We start from the raw sequence: 17500 nt of genomic DNA, 5'->3' as shown, positions 1-17500 counted from the left end.
TAAAAAATTTGTATCCATTTTCTAAATTTTTCCCCAAACCCGAAACCTTTAAGAACCTCCAATAAAAACTCATGTTCTACTCTGTCAAACGCCTTCTCCAGATCTAAGCTAATTAAAAACCCCCCTTTATCTTTCTCTTTCATATAATATATTGTGTCTCTTATACTTTTAACCACATCTGCTATGTCTTTTCCTTGCACCCCATATGCTTGTGTTGTTTTAATAATCTTGGGTAAAATACTTTTTAATCTATTGGCTAAAACCTTTGCTAAAATTTTAAAATCTGTATTCAGCATTGTTATTGGTCTAAAATTCTTGAGATCTTTTGAATCACCTCTTCTTTTGTATATAATTTTTATCATTCCTATTTTCATTGTTTCACTCAATATCCCTTTCTTAAAAATTTCTTCATAAACCTCTTTTAAAATCGGTACTAATAGCTCTTTAAATTCCTTATAGAATTCATTTGTTAGACCGTCTACCCCTGGACTTTTCCTTGTCGATAATTGTTGGATTGCAATCTCTATTTCTTCTGCTTTAATATCCTCATCACAGAATTTCTTGTCTTCTTTATTTACCTTTGTTTGGATTTGTTTTATTAAAAATTCTTCATCTTCTCTTTTTATTCCTTGTTTTTTAAACAAGTCCATATAAAATTGCCTAACTGTTTTTAAAATTCCTTCCGTTTCCGTCTCTAAATTGCCATCTTTGTTTAAAACCTCTTTTATTAGATCTGCTTTTTGTCTGTTTCTTTCCAGATTAAAGAAAAATTGTGTACATCTTTCTCCCTCTACGGCATACTTTGCTTTACTTCTTACTATTGCACCTTTACACTTTTCTTCTTCCATTAATTTTAGCTTATCTTGTAACATTACTATTTCCTCAATATTCCCTTTCCCCATCTTCTCCGCCTCTTTTCTTAGCTCATTTTCTAGCTTCTTCCTTAACAGTTGTTCTTTTTGTCTTTTGATTTTTTGAAAAAATTGACTATACTCCATTGAGCTTTTCTTTATCTCCCACTTAACATTATCCCACCAAATTACTTTATCTTCCTTATACATATCATTTTTTAGATTTCCTTCTACCACCTTTTTAATTCTGTCCTTAAAATCATCACTCTTTAAAACCTCCGCATTTAAAATCCATACCCCTCTTCCTCTTTCCACTTTTGTAAAATCTATTGTCAAATGCAATAAAGAATGATCACTCAACCCTACAACTTCATAAAATACATCCTTTATCATCCCTTCCATTTCCTTCATACATAGAACATAATCTATTCTACTTTGTTTTAGCTCTTTTAAAACCATCTGTCTTCTAGAAAAAGTTCTTCTTGTTCTGTTTCTTTCCCTCCAAACATCAATCAATTGGCAATCCTCCATCATCTTTTTCAATTCTTCTCTACCTTTATCTATTCTAAAAACCATGTTACTTGCCAAGTCTAATTCCGTAAAAACAGTATTAAAATCTCCAATCAAAATACCCTTTTCCCATATTCTTACATTGTCAGATATTTTACTAAAAAACCTTTTCTTTTCTTTCTCTTCATTTGGGGCGTGAATGTTATAAATAATTAAATTCTCTTCTCCTTTTTCTATTTTCACTGCTAAGCTTTTCCCCATTTTATCATCATATATCACTTGTTCTTTTCCTCCTATTCTTCTACTGGTTAAAATAGCTACACCACTTCCCACATTTTCTTCTCCATTATTAAAATACATATTCCCATCCCATTTTGTTTGGAACCTTTTCATACTTTCATTTTTCCAATTTGTTTCTTGCAACACAATCACATCAATTCCTTTACATAATACACACATCATCTCAAATTTTTCCATATTCATCAAACCTCTAGCATTCCATGATATCAGTTTTAAAAACATTGAAAAAAGGTGAAAAAAAAATTGAGTAGATAATTAATGTGTAAAAGAATTAATAATATATTCAAAAAAGGGGGGGGGCTAATCTTCTTCCTCCTCCTCCTCCTCCATTAACACCTGAAAACTATTGACCCATTTAGAATTTTCTGCATCCTTATTCTGTTCTTTTCTTCTCTTTCTCTTTGCACCTTCAATATTGGGTTTTACCTTAATAGTCCTTCTTCTTACTACTTCTTTTCCGTCCCTCCATCTGTCTGTCTTTTCCAGTTCTTTATTTTCCTCCCATGCACCTATTGTTTGCTCTTCCTTGCTTTTTAGTTCTTGAATCTCCATTGCCTCTAAAGTTCTCTGTGTTAATTCCAGCGGTGTCCATATCTCTTCCCTCTCTCCTTTCTGAAAGGTCCCCAACTCCTCTTGGTTTTCTCTTTCTTTAATTTGCTCCAAGTCACCTTTTGTTTGCTCTTCCTTGCTTTTTGGTTCTTTATTCTCCATTGTCTCGAAAGTTCTCTGTGTTATTTCCAAAGGTGTCCATATATTTTCCATTTCCCCTTCCTGAGAGTTCTCAATTACCTCTTGATTTTCTACGTTGGCTTCTTTATTTGTTTCCTTTTCTGTCCCAGCCTCTTCCTCATTTTCCACTTCCTCAATTTCTGTTTCTTTCAACATTTGCCTTCCTTCATTGAAAATTTCTTCATTATGTAATACGTTCTCCCCCTCCATCCAACACTCGCATCTTACCAGCACTCTTCTGCAATCCGGGCACTTTATTGCCTCACAATCTCTTGCGACGTGTCCTTGCTCCTCGCACTGAAAACACTTGAATTCCGGACAGTCTTTGAACATATGCCCTGGACTCATACACAACCGACAGGTTTTCACCTGCCGATCGTGTAAAATCCGGCAATATTGTGTTCCTTCCTCCGTGTTAAATTTTGTGCTATATGGGAGCGACACCACTTCCTTCGGGAATTTAACCCTTAGGTACCTCGTACCGTCTGCAATTTCTGTGCCCGGATACATCCTCCTTCTAATATCAGATGCTGGTGTTACTCCCCAATCTTTTAATTTATCAAGAATCTCTGAATCTTCAATGTAGGCCGGCAAATGTATGAAGGAAACCACATATTCTCTATCCTGCAAATGTCTTATTTTGCACATTTTTCCTTTTATCTTTAATTCATCATCCAAGTCCTTGCAATCCTCTTTACTCCTCAGTGTTATTTCATATTCCTTTGTTTGCCTAGGTCTTACTGCCAGTATCTTACCTCCTCCAATTCTTTCATTCACTGCTTTTATAATATCCTCCGCTCTTGCATCTCTCAACTCCACCATATCCACAATTACTGTTGCCTCTTTGGAGTACTTCTTTTTGTAATCCGTTCGTTTCTGTCCATCTCGTTGTCTTATTTCCCGTCCATTTTCTGTTTCGTCTCGTCTTTCTCCAGGCATATACACGTCTTCACCTTGTAATCTGTCCGTTCTTGAAGCCATAATCACTACAAAAACTTCCCAGACAGCACAATGCTGCTGGGAAGCTTAGCCACTAACAAAAAAACAAATCAAAAATAAGAAAAAACAACTGTCCACAAACCAAACAAATAAAAAACAAAACAGAGTGAGCCTTTCTCACCCACTGCAGCCGAACACTTCCTGTTTTACCAGCAACTCACTAGCGCCCCCAGGGTGGTATGGCCGTAAGCGAGGGCTGCTCCAAAAAGTGGGCTATTTAAAGATCAGCCTCTGTAAAAGCCAGCATATTATATAAATAGTGAAGAAAAGGCAAAAGCTTACAGCACCTGGTATTCCCAGGCGGTCTCCCATAAAAGTGTAACAATCGGCCTTATCAGCCGAGTTACAAGACTAAAATGGGGTCAGATTTAACTGTGAGAGATGACTAGTGGTTAAAAGAATGAGACATAAAAGAAAATTGGTTTAAATAGATTTGGTGTATTTACAAGGTTCACATAAAAGACTTTAAAACAACACGATAAAACTAGGTAAACTCTGTTAAAAGAATACAGTTCATTTGTCCATACCCTAAAAACAGGTAAACTCTGTTAAAAGAATACAGTTCATTTGTCCATACCCTAAAAACAGTCCAAGAACCCCAGTGTGTTGATAAGTCCAATGTGAGTGTCCACCAGTGTATATACAATCCACAGAAAGTGTAATCCAAAGTTTGCAGGTGGTGAATGGAAAGGTGAGCTCTAAAATTAGCAACTCCTCAATCCAACAGTTTGGTGACTGTCCTTTGTTTGTCATGCTGCTCTCTTATACAGTTGTACTTCCTGCTTCCTGTCATGTGTCTAGTCACATGACAGGCCAACCATCCATTTATTAAAGACACATACACTTAAAATGTTAAGAGTAATAAAATGGCCTAAAAAACATGTAAAACACTTAAAACTCTATAATACATGTAAATAATTGTAATAAATAGAGCGGTAAAACACGTCTTTCTAAAAGCCAGCATATTATATAAATAGTGAAGAAAAGGCAAAAGATTACAGCACCTGGTATTCCCAGGCGGTCTCCCATCCAAGTACTAACCAGGCCCGACGCTGCTTAGCTTCCGAGATCAGACGAGATCGGGCGCTCTCAGCGCGGTATGGTCACAAGGGAGGGCTGCTCCAAAAAGTGGGCTATTTAAAGATCAGCCTCCGTAAAAGCCAGCATATTATATAAATAGTGAAGAAAAGGCAAAAGCTTACAGCACCTGGTATTCCCAGGCGGTCTCCCATAAAAGTGTAACAATCGGCCTTATCAGCCGAGTTACAAGACTAAAATGGGGTCAGATTTAACTGTGAGAGATGACTAGTGGTTAAAAGAATGAGACATAAAAGAAAATTGGTTTAAATAGATTTGGTGTATTTACAAGGTTCACATAAAAGACTTTAAAACAACACGATAAAACTAGGTAAACTCTGTTAAAAGAATACAGTTCATTTGTCCATACCCTAAAAACAGGTAAACTCTGTTAAAAGAATACAGTTCATTTGTCCATACCCTAAAAACAGTCCAAGAACCCCAGTGTGTTGATAAGTCCAATGTGAGTGTCCACCAGTGTATATACAATCCACAGAAAGTGTAATCCAAAGTTTGCAGGTGGTGAATGGAAAGGTGAGCTCTAAAATTAGCAACTCCTCAATCCAACAGTTTGGTGACTGTCCTTTGTTTGTCATGCTGCTCTCTTATACAGTTGTACTTCCTGCTTCCTGTCATGTGTCTAGTCACATGACAGGCCAACCATCCATTTATTAAAGACATATACACTTAAAATGTTAAGAGTAATAAAATGGCCTAAAAAACATGTAAAACACTTAAAACTCTATAATACATTTAAATGATTGTAATAAATAGAGCGGTAAAACACGTCTTTCTAAAAGCCAGCATATTATATAAATAGTGAAGAAAAGGCAAAAGCTTACAGCACCTGGTATTCCCAGGCGGTCTCCCATCCAAGTAGTAACCAGGCCCGACGCTACTTAGCTTCCGAGATCAGACGAGATCGGGCGCTCTCAGCGCGGTATGGCCATAAGCGAGGGCTGCTCCAAAAAGTGGGCTATTTAAAGATCAGCCTCCGTAAAAGCCAGCATATTATATAAATAGTGAAGAAAAGGCAAAAGCTTACAGCACCTGGTATTCCCAGGCGGTCTCCCATCCAAGTACTAACCAGGCCCGACGCTGCTTAGCTTCCGAGATCAGACGAGATCGGGCGCTCTCAGCGCGGTATGGCCATAAGCGAGGGCTGCTCCAAAAAGTGGGCTATTTAAAGATCAGCCTCCGTAAAAGCCAGCATATTATATAAATAGTGAAGAAAAGGCAAAAGCTTACAGCACCTGGTATTCCCAGGCGGTCTCCCATAAAAGTGTAACAATCGGCCTTATCAGCCGAGTTACAAGACTAAAATGGGGTCAGATTTAACTGTGAGAGATGACTAGTGGTTAAAAGAATGAGACATAAAAGAAAATTGGTTTAAATAGATTTGGTGTATTTACAAGGTTCACATAAAAGACTTTAAAACAACACGATAAAACTAGGTAAACTCTGTTAAAAGAATACAGTTCATTTGTCCATACCCTAAAAACAGGTAAACTCTGTTAAAAGAATACAGTTCATTTGTCCATACCCTAAAAACAGTCCAAGAACCCCAGTGTGTTGATAAGTCCAATGTGAGTGTCCACCAGTGTATATACAATCCACAGAAAGTGTAATCCAAAGTTTGCAGGTGGTGAATGGAAAGGTGAGCTCTAAAATTAGCAACTCCTCAATCCAACAGTTTGGTGACTGTCCTTTGTTTGTCATGCTGCTCTCTTATACAGTTGTACTTCCTGCTTCCTGTCATGTGTCTAGTCACATGACAGGCCAACCATCCATTTATTAAAGACACATACACTTAAAATGTTAAGAGTAATAAAATGGCCTAAAAAACATGTAAAACACTTAAAACTCTATAATACATGTAAATGATTGTAATAAATAGAGCGGTAAAACACGTCTTTCTAAAAGCCAGCATAATATATAAATAGTGAAGAAAAGGCAAAAGCTTACAGCACCTGGTATTCCCAGGCGGTCTCCCATCCAAGTAGTAACCAGGCCCGACGCTGCTTAGCTTCCGAGATCAGACGAGATCGGGCGCTCTCAGCGCGGTATGGCCATAAGCGAGGGCTGCTCCAAAAAGTGGGCTATTTAAAGATCAGCCTCCGTAAAAGCCAGCATATTATATAAATAGTGAAGAAAAGGCAAAAGCTTACAGCACCTGGTATTCCCAGGCGGTCTACCATCCAAGTACTAACCAGGCCCGACGCTGCTTAGCTTCCGAGATCAGACGAGATCGGGCGCTCTCAGCGCGGTATGGCCATAAGCGAGGGCTGCTCCAAAAAGTGGGCTATTTAAAGATCAGCCTCCGTAAAAGCCAGCATATTATATAAATAGTGAAGAAAAGGCAAAAGCTTACAGCACCTGGTATTCCCAGGCGGTCTCCCATAAAAGTGTAACAATCGGCCTTATCAGCCGAGTTACAAGACTAAAATGGGGTCAGATTTAACTGTGAGAGATGACTAGTGGTTAAAAGAATGAGACATAAAAGAAAATTGGTTTAAATAGATTTGGTGTATTTACAAGGTTCACATAAAAGACTTTAAAACAACACGATAAAACTAGGTAAACTCTGTTAAAAGAATACAGTTCATTTGTCCATACCCTAAAAACAGGTAAACTCTGTTAAAAGAATACAGTTCATTTGTCCATACCCTAAAAACAGTCCAAGAACCCCAGTGTGTTGATAAGTCCAATGTGAGTGTCCACCAGTGTATATACAATCCACAGAAAGTGTAATCCAAAGTTTGCAGGTGGTGAATGGAAAGGTGAGCTCTAAAATTAGCAACTCCTCAATCCAACAGTTTGGTGACTGTCCTTTGTTTGTCATGCTGCTCTCTTATACAGTTGTACTTCCTGCTTCCTGTCATGTGTCTAGTCACATGACAGGCCAACCATCCATTTATTAAAGACACATACACTTAAAATGTTAAGAGTAATAAAATGGCCTAAAAAACATGTAAAACACTTAAAACTCTATAATACATGTAAATGATTGTAATAAATAGAGCGGTAAAACACGTCTTTCTAAAAGCCAGCATAATATATAAATAGTGAAGAAAAGGCAAAAGCTTACAGCACCTGGTATTCCCAGGCGGTCTCCCATCCAAGTAGTAACCAGGCCCGACGCTGCTTAGCTTCCGAGATCAGACGAGATCGGGCGCTCTCAGCGCGGTATGGCCATAAGCGAGGGCTGCTCCAAAAAGTGGGCTATTTAAAGATCAGCCTCCGTAAAAGCCAGCATATTATATAAATAGTGAAGAAAAGGCAAAAGCTTACAGCACCTGGTATTCCCAGGCGGTCTCCCATAAAAGTGTAACAATCGGCCTTATCAGCCGAGTTACAAGACTAAAATGGGGTCAGATTTAACTGTGAGAGATGACTAGTGGTTAAAAGAATGAGACATAAAAGAAAATTGGTTTAAATAGATTTGGTGTATTTACAAGGTTCACATAAAAGACTTTAAAACAACACGATAAAACTAGGTAAACTCTGTTAAAAGAATACAGTTCATTTGTCCATACCCTAAAAACAGGTAAACTCTGTTAAAAGAATACAGTTCATTTGTCCATACCCTAAAAACAGTCCAAGAACCCCAGTGTGTTGATAAGTCCAATGTGAGTGTCCACCAGTGTATATACAATCCACAGAAAGTGTAATCCAAAGTTTGCAGGTGGTGAATGGAAAGGTGAGCTCTAAAATTAGCAACTCCTCAATCCAACAGTTTGGTGACTGTCCTTTGTTTGTCATGCTGCTCTCTTATACAGTTGTACTTCCTGCTTCCTGTCATGTGTCTAGTCACATGACAGGCCAACCATCCATTTATTAAAGACACATACACTTAAAATGTTAAGAGTAATAAAATGGCCTAAAAAACATGTAAAACACTTAAAACTCTATAATACATGTAAATGATTGTAATAAATAGAGCGGTAAAACACGTCTTTCTAAAAGCCAGCATATTATATAAATAGTGAAGAAAAGGCAAAAGCTTACAGCACCTGGTATTCCCAGGCGGTCTCCCATCCAAGTACTAACCAGGCCCGACGCTGCTTAGCTTCCGAGATCAGACGAGATCGGGGGCTCTCAGCGCGGTATGGCCATAAGCGAGGGCTGCTCCAAAAAGTGGGCTATTTAAAGATCAGCCTCCGTAAAAGCCAGCATATTATATAAATAGTGAAGAAAAGGCAAAAGCTTACAGCACCTGGTATTCCCAGGCGGTCTCCCATAAAAGTGTAACAATCGGCCTTATCAGCCGAGTTACAAGACTAAAATGGGGTCAGATTTAACTGTGAGAGATGACTAGTGGTTAAAAGAATGAGACATAAAAGAAAATTGGTTTAAATAGATTTGGTGTATTTACAAGGTTCACATAAAAGACTTTAAAACAACACGATAAAACTAGGTAAACTCTGTTAAAAGAATACAGTTCATTTGTCCATACCCTAAAAACAGGTAAACTCTGTTAAAAGAATACAGTTCATTTGTCCATACCCTAAAAACAGTCCAAGAACCCCAGTGTGTTGATAAGTCCAATGTGAGTGTCCACCAGTGTATATACAATCCACAGAAAGTGTAATCCAAAGTTTGCAGGTGGTGAATGGAAAGGTGAGCTCTAAAATTAGCAACTCCTCAATCCAACAGTTTGGTGACTGTCCTTTGTTTGTCATGCTGCTCTCTTATACAGTTGTACTTCCTGCTTCCTGTCATGTGTCTAGTCACATGACAGGCCAACCATCCATTTATTAAAGACACATACACTTAAAATGTTAAGAGTAATAAAATGGCCTAAAAAACATGTAAAACACTTAAAACTCTATAATACATGTAAATAATTGTAATAAATAGAGCGGTAAAACACGTCTTTCTAAAAGCCAGCATATTATATAAATAGTGAAGAAAAGGCAAAAGATTACAGCACCTGGTATTCCCAGGCGGTCTCCCATCCAAGTACTAACCAGGCCCGACGCTGCTTAGCTTCCGAGATCAGACGAGATCGGGCGCTCTCAGCGCGGTATGGTCATAAGGGAGGGCTGCTCCAAAAAGTGGGCTATTTAAAGATCAGCCTCCGTAAAAGCCAGCATATTATATAAATAGTGAAGAAAAGGCAAAAGCTTACAGCACCTGGTATTCCCAGGCGGTCTCCCATAAAAGTGTAACAATCGGCCTTATCAGCCGAGTTACAAGACTAAAATGGGGTCAGATTTAACTGTGAGAGATGACTAGTGGTTAAAAGAATGAGACATAAAAGAAAATTGGTTTAAATAGATTTGGTGTATTTACAAGGTTCACATAAAAGACTTTAAAACAACACGATAAAACTAGGTAAACTCTGTTAAAAGAATACAGTTCATTTGTCCATACCCTAAAAACAGGTAAACTCTGTTAAAAGAATACAGTTCATTTGTCCATACCCTAAAAACAGTCCAAGAACCCCAGTGTGTTGATAAGTCCAATGTGAGTGTCCACCAGTGTATATACAATCCACAGAAAGTGTAATCCAAAGTTTGCAGGTGGTGAATGGAAAGGTGAGCTCTAAAATTAGCAACTCCTCAATCCAACAGTTTGGTGACTGTCCTTTGTTTGTCATGCTGCTCTCTTATACAGTTGTACTTCCTGCTTCCTGTCATGTGTCTAGTCACATGACAGGCCAACCATCCATTTATTAAAGACATATACACTTAAAATGTTAAGAGTAATAAAATGGCCTAAAAAACATGTAAAACACTTAAAACTCTATAATACATTTAAATGATTGTAATAAATAGAGCGGTAAAACACGTCTTTCTAAAAGCCAGCATATTATATAAATAGTGAAGAAAAGGCAAAAGCTTACAGCACCTGGTATTCCCAGGCGGTCTCCCATCCAAGTAGTAACCAGGCCCGACGCTACTTAGCTTCCGAGATCAGACGAGATCGGGCGCTCTCAGCGCGGTATGGCCATAAGCGAGGGCTGCTCCAAAAAGTGGGCTATTTAAAGATCAGCCTCCGTAAAAGCCAGCATATTATATAAATAGTGAAGAAAAGGCAAAAGCTTACAGCACCTGGTATTCCCAGGCGGTCTCCCATCCAAGTACTAACCAGGCCCGACGCTGCTTAGCTTCCGAGATCAGACGAGATCGGGCGCTCTCAGCGCGGTATGGCCATAAGCGAGGGCTGCTCCAAAAAGTGGGCTATTTAAAGATCAGCCTCCGTAAAAGCCAGCATATTATATAAATAGTGAAGAAAAGGCAAAAGCTTACAGCACCTGGTATTCCCAGGCAGTCTCCCATAAAAGTGTAACAATCGGCCTTATCAGCCGAGTTAGAAGACTAAAATGGGGTCAGATTTAACTGTGAGAGATGACTAGTGGTTAAAAGAATGAGACATAAAAGAAAATTGGTTTAAATAGATTTGGTGTATTTACAAGGTTCACATAAAAGACTTTAAAACAACACGATAAAACTAGGTAAACTCTGTTAAAAGAATACAGTTCATTTGTCCATACCCTAAAAACAGGTAAACTCTGTTAAAAGAATACAGTTCATTTGTCCATACCCTAAAAACAGTCCAAGAACCCCAGTGTGTTGATAAGTCCAATGTGAGTGTCCACCAGTGTATATACAATCCACAGAAAGTGTAATCCAAAGTTTGCAGGTGGTGAATGGAAAGGTGAGCTCTAAAATTAGCAACTCCTCAATCCAACAGTTTGGTGACTGTCCTTTGTTTGTCATGCTGCTCTCTTATACAGTTGTACTTCCTGCTTCCTGTCATGTGTCTAGTCACATGACAGGCCAACCATCCATTTATTAAAGACACATACACTTAAAATGTTAAGAGTAATAAAATGGCCTAAAAAACATGTAAAACACTTAAAACTCTATAATACATGTAAATGATTGTAATAAATAGAGCGGTAAAACACGTCTTTCTAAAAGCCAGCATAATATATAAATAGTGAAGAAAAGGCAAAAGCTTACAGCACCTGGTATTCCCAGGCGGTCTCCCATCCAAGTAGTAACCAGGCCCGACGCTGCTTAGCTTCCGAGATCAGACGAGATCGGGCGCTCTCAGCGCGGTATGGCCATAAGCGAGGGCTGCTCCAAAAAGTGGGCTATTTAAAGATCAGCCTCCGTAAAAGCCAGCATATTATATAAATAGTGAAGAAAAGGCAAAAGCTTACAGCACCTGGTATTCCCAGGCGGTCTACCATCCAAGTACTAACCAGGCCCGACGCTGCTTAGCTTCCGAGATCAGACGAGATCGGGCGCTCTCAGCGCGGTATGGCCATAAGCGAGGGCTGCTCCAAAAAGTGGGCTATTTAAAGATCAGCCTCCGTAAAAGCCAGCATATTATATAAATAGTGAAGAAAAGGCAAAAGCTTACAGCACCTGGTATTCCCAGGCGGTCTCCCATAAAAGTGTAACAATCGGCCTTATCAGCCGAGTTACAAGACTAAAATGGGGTCAGATTTAACTGTGAGAGATGACTAGTGGTTAAAAGAATGAGACATAAAAGAAAATTGGTTTAAATAGATTTGGTGTATTTACAAGGTTCACATAAAAGACTTTAAAACAACACGATAAAACTAGGTAAACTCTGTTAAAAGAATACAGTTCATTTGTCCATACCCTAAAAACAGGTAAACTCTGTTAAAAGAATACAGTTCATTTGTCCATACCCTAAAAACAGTCCAAGAACCCCAGTGTGTTGATAAGTCCAATGTGAGTGTCCACCAGTGTATATACAATCCACAGAAAGTGTAATCCAAAGTTTGCAGGTGGTGAATGGAAAGGTGAGCTCTAAAATTAGCAACTCCTCAATCCAACAGTTTGGTGACTGTCCTTTGTTTGTCATGCTGCTCTCTTATACAGTTGTACTTCCTGCTTCCTGTCATGTGTCTAGTCACATGACAGGCCAACCATCCATTTATTAAAGACACATACACTTAAAATGTTAAGAGTAATAAAATGGCCTAAAAAACATGTAAAACACTTAAAACTCTATAATACATGTAAATGATTGTAATAAATAGAGCGGTAAAACACGTCTTTCTAAAAGCCAGCATAATATATAAATAGTGAAGAAAAGGCAAAAGCTTACAGCACCTGGTATTCCCAGGCGGTCTCCCATCCAAGTAGTAACCAGGCCCGACGCTGCTTAGCTTCCGAGATCAGACGAGATCGGGCGCTCTCAGCGCGGTATGGCCATAAGCGAGGGCTGCTCCAAAAAGTGGGCTATTTAAAGATCAGCCTCCGTAAAAGCCAGCATATTATATAAATAGTGAAGAAAAGGCAAAAGCTTACAGCACCTGGTATTCCCAGGCGGTCTCCCATAAAAGTGTAACAATCGGCCTTATCAGCCGAGTTACAAGACTAAAATGGGGTCAGATTTAACTGTGAGAGATGACTAGTGGTTAAAAGAATGAGACATAAAAGAAAATTGGTTTAAATAGATTTGGTGTATTTACAAGGTTCACATAAAAGACTTTAAAACAACACGATAAAACTAGGTAAACTCTGTTAAAAGAATACAGTTCATTTGTCCATACCCTAAAAACAGGTAAACTCTGTTAAAAGAATACAGTTCATTTGTCCATACCCTAAAAACAGTCCAAGAACCCCAGTGTGTTGATAAGTCCAATGTGAGTGTCCACCAGTGTATATACAATCCACAGAAAGTGTAATCCAAAGTTTGCAGGTGGTGAATGGAAAGGTGAGCTCTAAAATTAGCAACTCCTCAATCCAACAGTTTGGTGACTGTCCTTTGTTTGTCATGCTGCTCTCTTATACAGTTGTACTTCCTGCTTCCTGTCATGTGTCTAGTCACATGACAGGCCAACCATCCATTTATTAAAGACACATACACTTAAAATGTTAAGAGTAATAAAATGGCCTAAAAAACATGTAAAACACTTAAAACTCTATAATACATGTAAATGATTGTAATAAATAGAGCGGTAAAACACGTCTTTCTAAAAGCCAGCATAATATATAAATAGTGAAGAAAAGGCAAAAGCTTACAGCACCTGGTATACCCAGGCTGTCTCCCATCCAAGTACTAACCAGGCCCGACGCTGCTTAGCTTCCGAGATCAGACGAGATCGGGCGCTCTCAGCGCGGTATGGTCATAAGGGAGGGCTGCTCCAAAAAGTGGGCTATTTAAAGATCAGCCTCCGTAAAAGCCAGCATATTATATAAATAGTGAAGAAAAGGCAAAAGCTTACAGCACCTGGTATTCCCAGGCGGTCTCCCATAAAAGTGTAACAATCGGCCTTATCAGCCGAGTTACAAGACTAAAATGGGGTCAGATTTAACTGTGAGAGATGACTAGTGGTTAAAAGAATGAGACATAAAAGAAAATTGGTTTAAATAGATTTGGTGTATTTACAAGGTTCACATAAAAGACTTTAAAACAACACGATAAAACTAGGTAAACTCTGTTAAAAGAATACAGTTCATTTGTCCATACCCTAAAAACAGGTAAACTCTGTTAAAAGAATACAGTTCATTTGTCCATACCCTAAAAACAGTCCAAGAACCCCAGTGTGTTGATAAGTCCAATGTGAGTGTCCACCAGTGTATATACAATCCACAGAAAGTGTAATCCAAAGTTTGCAGGTGGTGAATGGAAAGGTGAGCTCTAAAATTAGCAACTCCTCAATCCAACAGTTTGGTGACTGTCCTTTGTTTGTCATGCTGCTCTCTTATACAGTTGTACTTCCTGCTTCCTGTCATGTGTCTAGTCACATGACAGGCCAACCATCCATTTATTAAAGACACATACACTTAAAATGTTAAGAGTAATAAAATGGCCTAAAAAACATGTAAAACACTTAAAACTCTATAATACATTTAAATGATTGTAATAAATAGAGCGGTAAAACACGTCTTTCTAAAAGCCAGCATATTATATAAATAGTGAAGAAAAGGCAAAAGCTTACAGCACCTGGTATTCCCAGGCGGTCTCCCATCCAAGTAGTAACCAGGCCCGACGCTGCTTAGCTTCCGAGATCAGACGAGATCGGGCGCTCTCTGCGCGGTATGGCCATAAGCGAGGGCTGCTCCAAAAAGTGGGCTATTTAAAGATCAGCCTCCGTAAAAGCCAGCATATTATCTAAATAGTGAAGAAAAGGCAAAAGCTTACAGCACCTGGTATTCCCAGGCGGTCTCCCATCCAAGTACTAACCAGGCCCGACGCTGCTTAGCTTCCGAGATCAGACGAGATCGGGCGCTCTCAGCGCGGTATGGCCATAAGCGAGGGCTGCTCCAAAAAGTGGGCTATTTAAAGATCAGCCTCCGTAAAAGCCAGCATATTATATAAATAGTGAAGAAAAGGCAAAAGCTTACAGCACCTGGTATTCCCAGGCGGTCTCCCATAAAAGTGTAACAATCGGCCTTATCAGCCGAGTTACAAGACTAAAATGGGGTCAGATTTAACAGTGAGAGATGACTAGTGGTTAAAAGAATGAGACATAAAAGAAAATTGGTTTAAATAGATTTGGTGTATTTACAAGGTTCACATAAAAGACTTTAAAACAACACGATAAAACTAGGTAAACTCTGTTAAAAGAATACAGTTCATTTGTCCATACCCTAAAAACAGGTAAACTCCGTTAAAAGAATACAGTTCATTTGTCCATACCCTAAAAACAGTCCAAGAACCCCAGTGTGTTGATAAGTCCAATGTGAGTGTCCACCAGTGTATATACAATCCACAGAAAGTGTAATCCAAAGTTTGCAGGTGGTGAATGGAAAGGTGAGCTCTAAAATTAGCAACTCCTCAATCCAACAGTTTGGTGACTGTCCTTTGTTTGTCATGCTGCTCTCTTATACAGTTGTACTTCCTGCTTCCTGTCATGTGTCTAGTCACATGACAGGCCAACCATCCATTTATTAAAGACACATACACTTAAAATGTTAAGAGTAATAAAATGGCCTAAAAAACATGTAAAACACTTAAAACTCTATAATACATGTAAATGATTGTAATAAATAGAGCGGTAAAACACGTCTTTCTAAAAGCCAGCATATTATATAAATAGTGAAGAAAAGGCAAAAGCTTACAGCACCTGGTATTCCCAGGCGGTCTCCCATCCAAGTACTAACCAGGCCCGACGCTGCTTAGCTTCCGAGATCAGACGAGATCGGGCGCTCTCTGCGCGGTATGGCCATAAGCGAGGGCTGCTCCAAAAAGTGGGCTATTTAAAGATCAGCCTCCGTAAAAGCCAGCATATTATCTAAATAGTGAAGAAAAGGCAAAAGCTTACAGCACCTGGTATTCCCAGGCGGTCTCCCATCCAAGTACTAACCAGGCCCGACGCTGCTTAGCTTCCGAGATCAGACGAGATCGGGCGCTCTCAGCGCGGTATGGCCATAAGCGAGGGCTGCTCCAAAAAGTGGGCTATTTAAAGATCAGCCTCCGTAAAAGCCAGCATATTATATAAATAGTGAAGAAAAGGCAAAAGCTTACAGCACCTGGTATTCCCAGGCGGTCTCCCATAAAAGTGTAACAATCGGCCTTATCAGCCGAGTTACAAGACTAAAATGGGGTCAGATTTAACAGTGAGAGATGACTAGTGGTTAAAAGAATGAGACATAAAAGAAAATTGGTTTAAATAGATTTGGTGTATTTACAAGGTTCACATAAAAGACTTTAAAACAACACGATAAAACTAGGTAAACTCTGTTAAAAGAATACAGTTCATTTGTCCATACCCTAAAAACAGGTAAACTCCGTTAAAAGAATACAGTTCATTTGTCCATACCCTAAAAACAGTCCAAGAACCCCAGTGTGTTGATAAGTCCAATGTGAGTGTCCACCAGTGTATATACAATCCACAGAAAGTGTAATCCAAAGTTTGCAGGTGGTGAATGGAAAGGTGAGCTCTAAAATTAGCAACTCCTCAATCCAACAGTTTGGTGACTGTCCTTTGTTTGTCATGCTGCTCTCTTATACAGTTGTACTTCCTGCTTCCTGTCATGTGTCTAGTCACATGACAGGCCAACCATCCATTTATTAAAGACACATACACTTAAAATGTTAAGAGTAATAAAATGGCCTAAAAAACATGTAAAACACTTAAAACTCTATAATACATGTAAATGATTGTAATAAATAGAGCGGTAAAACACGTCTTTCTAAAAGCCAGCATATTATATAAATAGTGAAGAAAAGGCAAAAGCTTACAGCACCTGGTATTCCCAGGCGGTCTCCCATCCAAGTACTAACCAGGCCCGACGCTGCTTAGCTTCCGAGATCAGACGAGACCGGGCGCTCTCAGCACGGTATGGCCATAAGCGAGGGCTGCTCCAAAAAGTGGGCTATTTAAAGATCAGCCTCCGTAAAAGCCAGCATATTATATAAATAGTGAAGAAAAGGCAAAAGCTTACAGCACCTGGTATTCCCAGGCGGTCTCCCATCCAAGTACTAACCAGGCCCGACGCTGCTTAGCTTCCGAGATCAGACGAGATCGGGCGCTCTCAGCGCGGTATGGCCACAAGCGAGGGCCGCTCCAAAAAGTGGGCTATTTAAAGATCAGCCTCCGTAAAAGCCAGCATATTATATAAATAGTGAAGAAAAGGCAAAAGCTTACAGCACCTGGTATTCCCAGGCGGTCTCCCATAAAAGTGTAACAATCGGCCTTATCAGCCGAGTTACAAGACTAAAATGGGGTCAGATTTAACTGTGAGAGATGACTAGTGGTTAAAAGAATGAGACATAAAAGAAAATTGGTTTAAATAGATTTGGTGTATTTACAAGGTTCACATAAAATACTTTAAAACAACACGATAAAACTAGGTAAACTCTGTTAAAAGAATACAGTTCATTTGTCCATACCCTAAAAACAGGTAAACTCTGTTAAAAGAATACAGTTCATTTGTCCATACCCTAAAAACAGTCCAAGAACCCCAGTGTGTTGATAAGTCCAATGTGAGTGTCCACCAGTGTATATACAATCCACAGAAAGTGTAATCCAAAGTTTGCAGGTGGTGAATGGAAAGGTGAGCTCTAAAATTAGCAACTCCTCAATCCAACAGTTT

The 17500-nt window shown here is 39.1% G+C and overlaps 19 non-coding genes and 1 pseudogene across 19 annotated transcripts; all 20 read right to left on the bottom strand.

The window, feature by feature from the left end:
- Positions 1 to 4381: 4381 nt before the first annotated feature.
- Positions 4382 to 4500, bottom strand: LOC141319221 (5S ribosomal RNA). Its single transcript, XR_012353490.1, has one exon. It is a non-coding gene; the product is annotated as a 5S ribosomal RNA (ribosomal RNA).
- Positions 4501 to 5301: 801 nt separating this feature from the next.
- LOC141318537 (5S ribosomal RNA) lies at positions 5302 to 5420 on the bottom strand. Its single transcript, XR_012352848.1, has one exon. It is a non-coding gene; the product is annotated as a 5S ribosomal RNA (ribosomal RNA).
- An 84-nt stretch (positions 5421 to 5504) lies between these two features.
- LOC141292958 (5S ribosomal RNA) lies at positions 5505 to 5623 on the bottom strand. Its single transcript, XR_012340607.1, has one exon. It is a non-coding gene; the product is annotated as a 5S ribosomal RNA (ribosomal RNA).
- An 801-nt stretch (positions 5624 to 6424) lies between these two features.
- LOC141316913 (5S ribosomal RNA) lies at positions 6425 to 6543 on the bottom strand. Its single transcript, XR_012351624.1, has one exon. It is a non-coding gene; the product is annotated as a 5S ribosomal RNA (ribosomal RNA).
- Positions 6544 to 6627: 84 nt separating this feature from the next.
- Positions 6628 to 6746, bottom strand: LOC141311996 (5S ribosomal RNA). The gene has a single exon (XR_012349191.1). It is a non-coding gene; the product is annotated as a 5S ribosomal RNA (ribosomal RNA).
- An 801-nt stretch (positions 6747 to 7547) lies between these two features.
- On the bottom strand, positions 7548 to 7666 carry LOC141316902 (5S ribosomal RNA). The gene has a single exon (XR_012351623.1). It is a non-coding gene; the product is annotated as a 5S ribosomal RNA (ribosomal RNA).
- Positions 7667 to 8467: 801 nt separating this feature from the next.
- On the bottom strand, positions 8468 to 8586 carry LOC141295801 (5S ribosomal RNA). The gene has a single exon (XR_012341141.1). It is a non-coding gene; the product is annotated as a 5S ribosomal RNA (ribosomal RNA).
- An 801-nt stretch (positions 8587 to 9387) lies between these two features.
- LOC141319066 (5S ribosomal RNA) lies at positions 9388 to 9506 on the bottom strand. Its single transcript, XR_012353343.1, has one exon. It is a non-coding gene; the product is annotated as a 5S ribosomal RNA (ribosomal RNA).
- Positions 9507 to 10307: 801 nt separating this feature from the next.
- LOC141318535 (5S ribosomal RNA) lies at positions 10308 to 10426 on the bottom strand. Its single transcript, XR_012352846.1, has one exon. It is a non-coding gene; the product is annotated as a 5S ribosomal RNA (ribosomal RNA).
- Positions 10427 to 10510: 84 nt separating this feature from the next.
- LOC141292952 (5S ribosomal RNA) lies at positions 10511 to 10629 on the bottom strand. The gene has a single exon (XR_012340606.1). It is a non-coding gene; the product is annotated as a 5S ribosomal RNA (ribosomal RNA).
- An 801-nt stretch (positions 10630 to 11430) lies between these two features.
- On the bottom strand, positions 11431 to 11549 carry LOC141316880 (5S ribosomal RNA). The gene has a single exon (XR_012351621.1). It is a non-coding gene; the product is annotated as a 5S ribosomal RNA (ribosomal RNA).
- An 84-nt stretch (positions 11550 to 11633) lies between these two features.
- LOC141311985 (5S ribosomal RNA) lies at positions 11634 to 11752 on the bottom strand. Its single transcript, XR_012349190.1, has one exon. It is a non-coding gene; the product is annotated as a 5S ribosomal RNA (ribosomal RNA).
- An 801-nt stretch (positions 11753 to 12553) lies between these two features.
- Positions 12554 to 12672, bottom strand: LOC141316869 (5S ribosomal RNA). Its single transcript, XR_012351620.1, has one exon. It is a non-coding gene; the product is annotated as a 5S ribosomal RNA (ribosomal RNA).
- Positions 12673 to 13473: 801 nt separating this feature from the next.
- Positions 13474 to 13592, bottom strand: LOC141346422 (5S ribosomal RNA; annotated as a pseudogene).
- Positions 13593 to 14393: 801 nt separating this feature from the next.
- LOC141318807 (5S ribosomal RNA) lies at positions 14394 to 14512 on the bottom strand. The gene has a single exon (XR_012353101.1). It is a non-coding gene; the product is annotated as a 5S ribosomal RNA (ribosomal RNA).
- Positions 14513 to 14596: 84 nt separating this feature from the next.
- Positions 14597 to 14715, bottom strand: LOC141292944 (5S ribosomal RNA). Its single transcript, XR_012340604.1, has one exon. It is a non-coding gene; the product is annotated as a 5S ribosomal RNA (ribosomal RNA).
- An 801-nt stretch (positions 14716 to 15516) lies between these two features.
- LOC141314939 (5S ribosomal RNA) lies at positions 15517 to 15635 on the bottom strand. Its single transcript, XR_012350488.1, has one exon. It is a non-coding gene; the product is annotated as a 5S ribosomal RNA (ribosomal RNA).
- An 84-nt stretch (positions 15636 to 15719) lies between these two features.
- On the bottom strand, positions 15720 to 15838 carry LOC141292930 (5S ribosomal RNA). The gene has a single exon (XR_012340602.1). It is a non-coding gene; the product is annotated as a 5S ribosomal RNA (ribosomal RNA).
- Positions 15839 to 16639: 801 nt separating this feature from the next.
- On the bottom strand, positions 16640 to 16758 carry LOC141317701 (5S ribosomal RNA). The gene has a single exon (XR_012352063.1). It is a non-coding gene; the product is annotated as a 5S ribosomal RNA (ribosomal RNA).
- An 84-nt stretch (positions 16759 to 16842) lies between these two features.
- On the bottom strand, positions 16843 to 16961 carry LOC141296938 (5S ribosomal RNA). The gene has a single exon (XR_012341315.1). It is a non-coding gene; the product is annotated as a 5S ribosomal RNA (ribosomal RNA).
- Between the last annotated feature and the right edge of the window lie 539 nt (positions 16962 to 17500).

Source organism: Garra rufa, chromosome 1 (genome assembly GCF_049309525.1).
Source record: "Garra rufa chromosome 1, GarRuf1.0, whole genome shotgun sequence".
Lineage (NCBI taxonomy): Eukaryota > Metazoa > Chordata > Actinopteri > Cypriniformes > Cyprinidae > Garra > Garra rufa.
The sequence above is the reverse complement of the archived record's forward strand: the minus strand, read 5'-3'. Positions and strand labels throughout refer to the sequence as shown.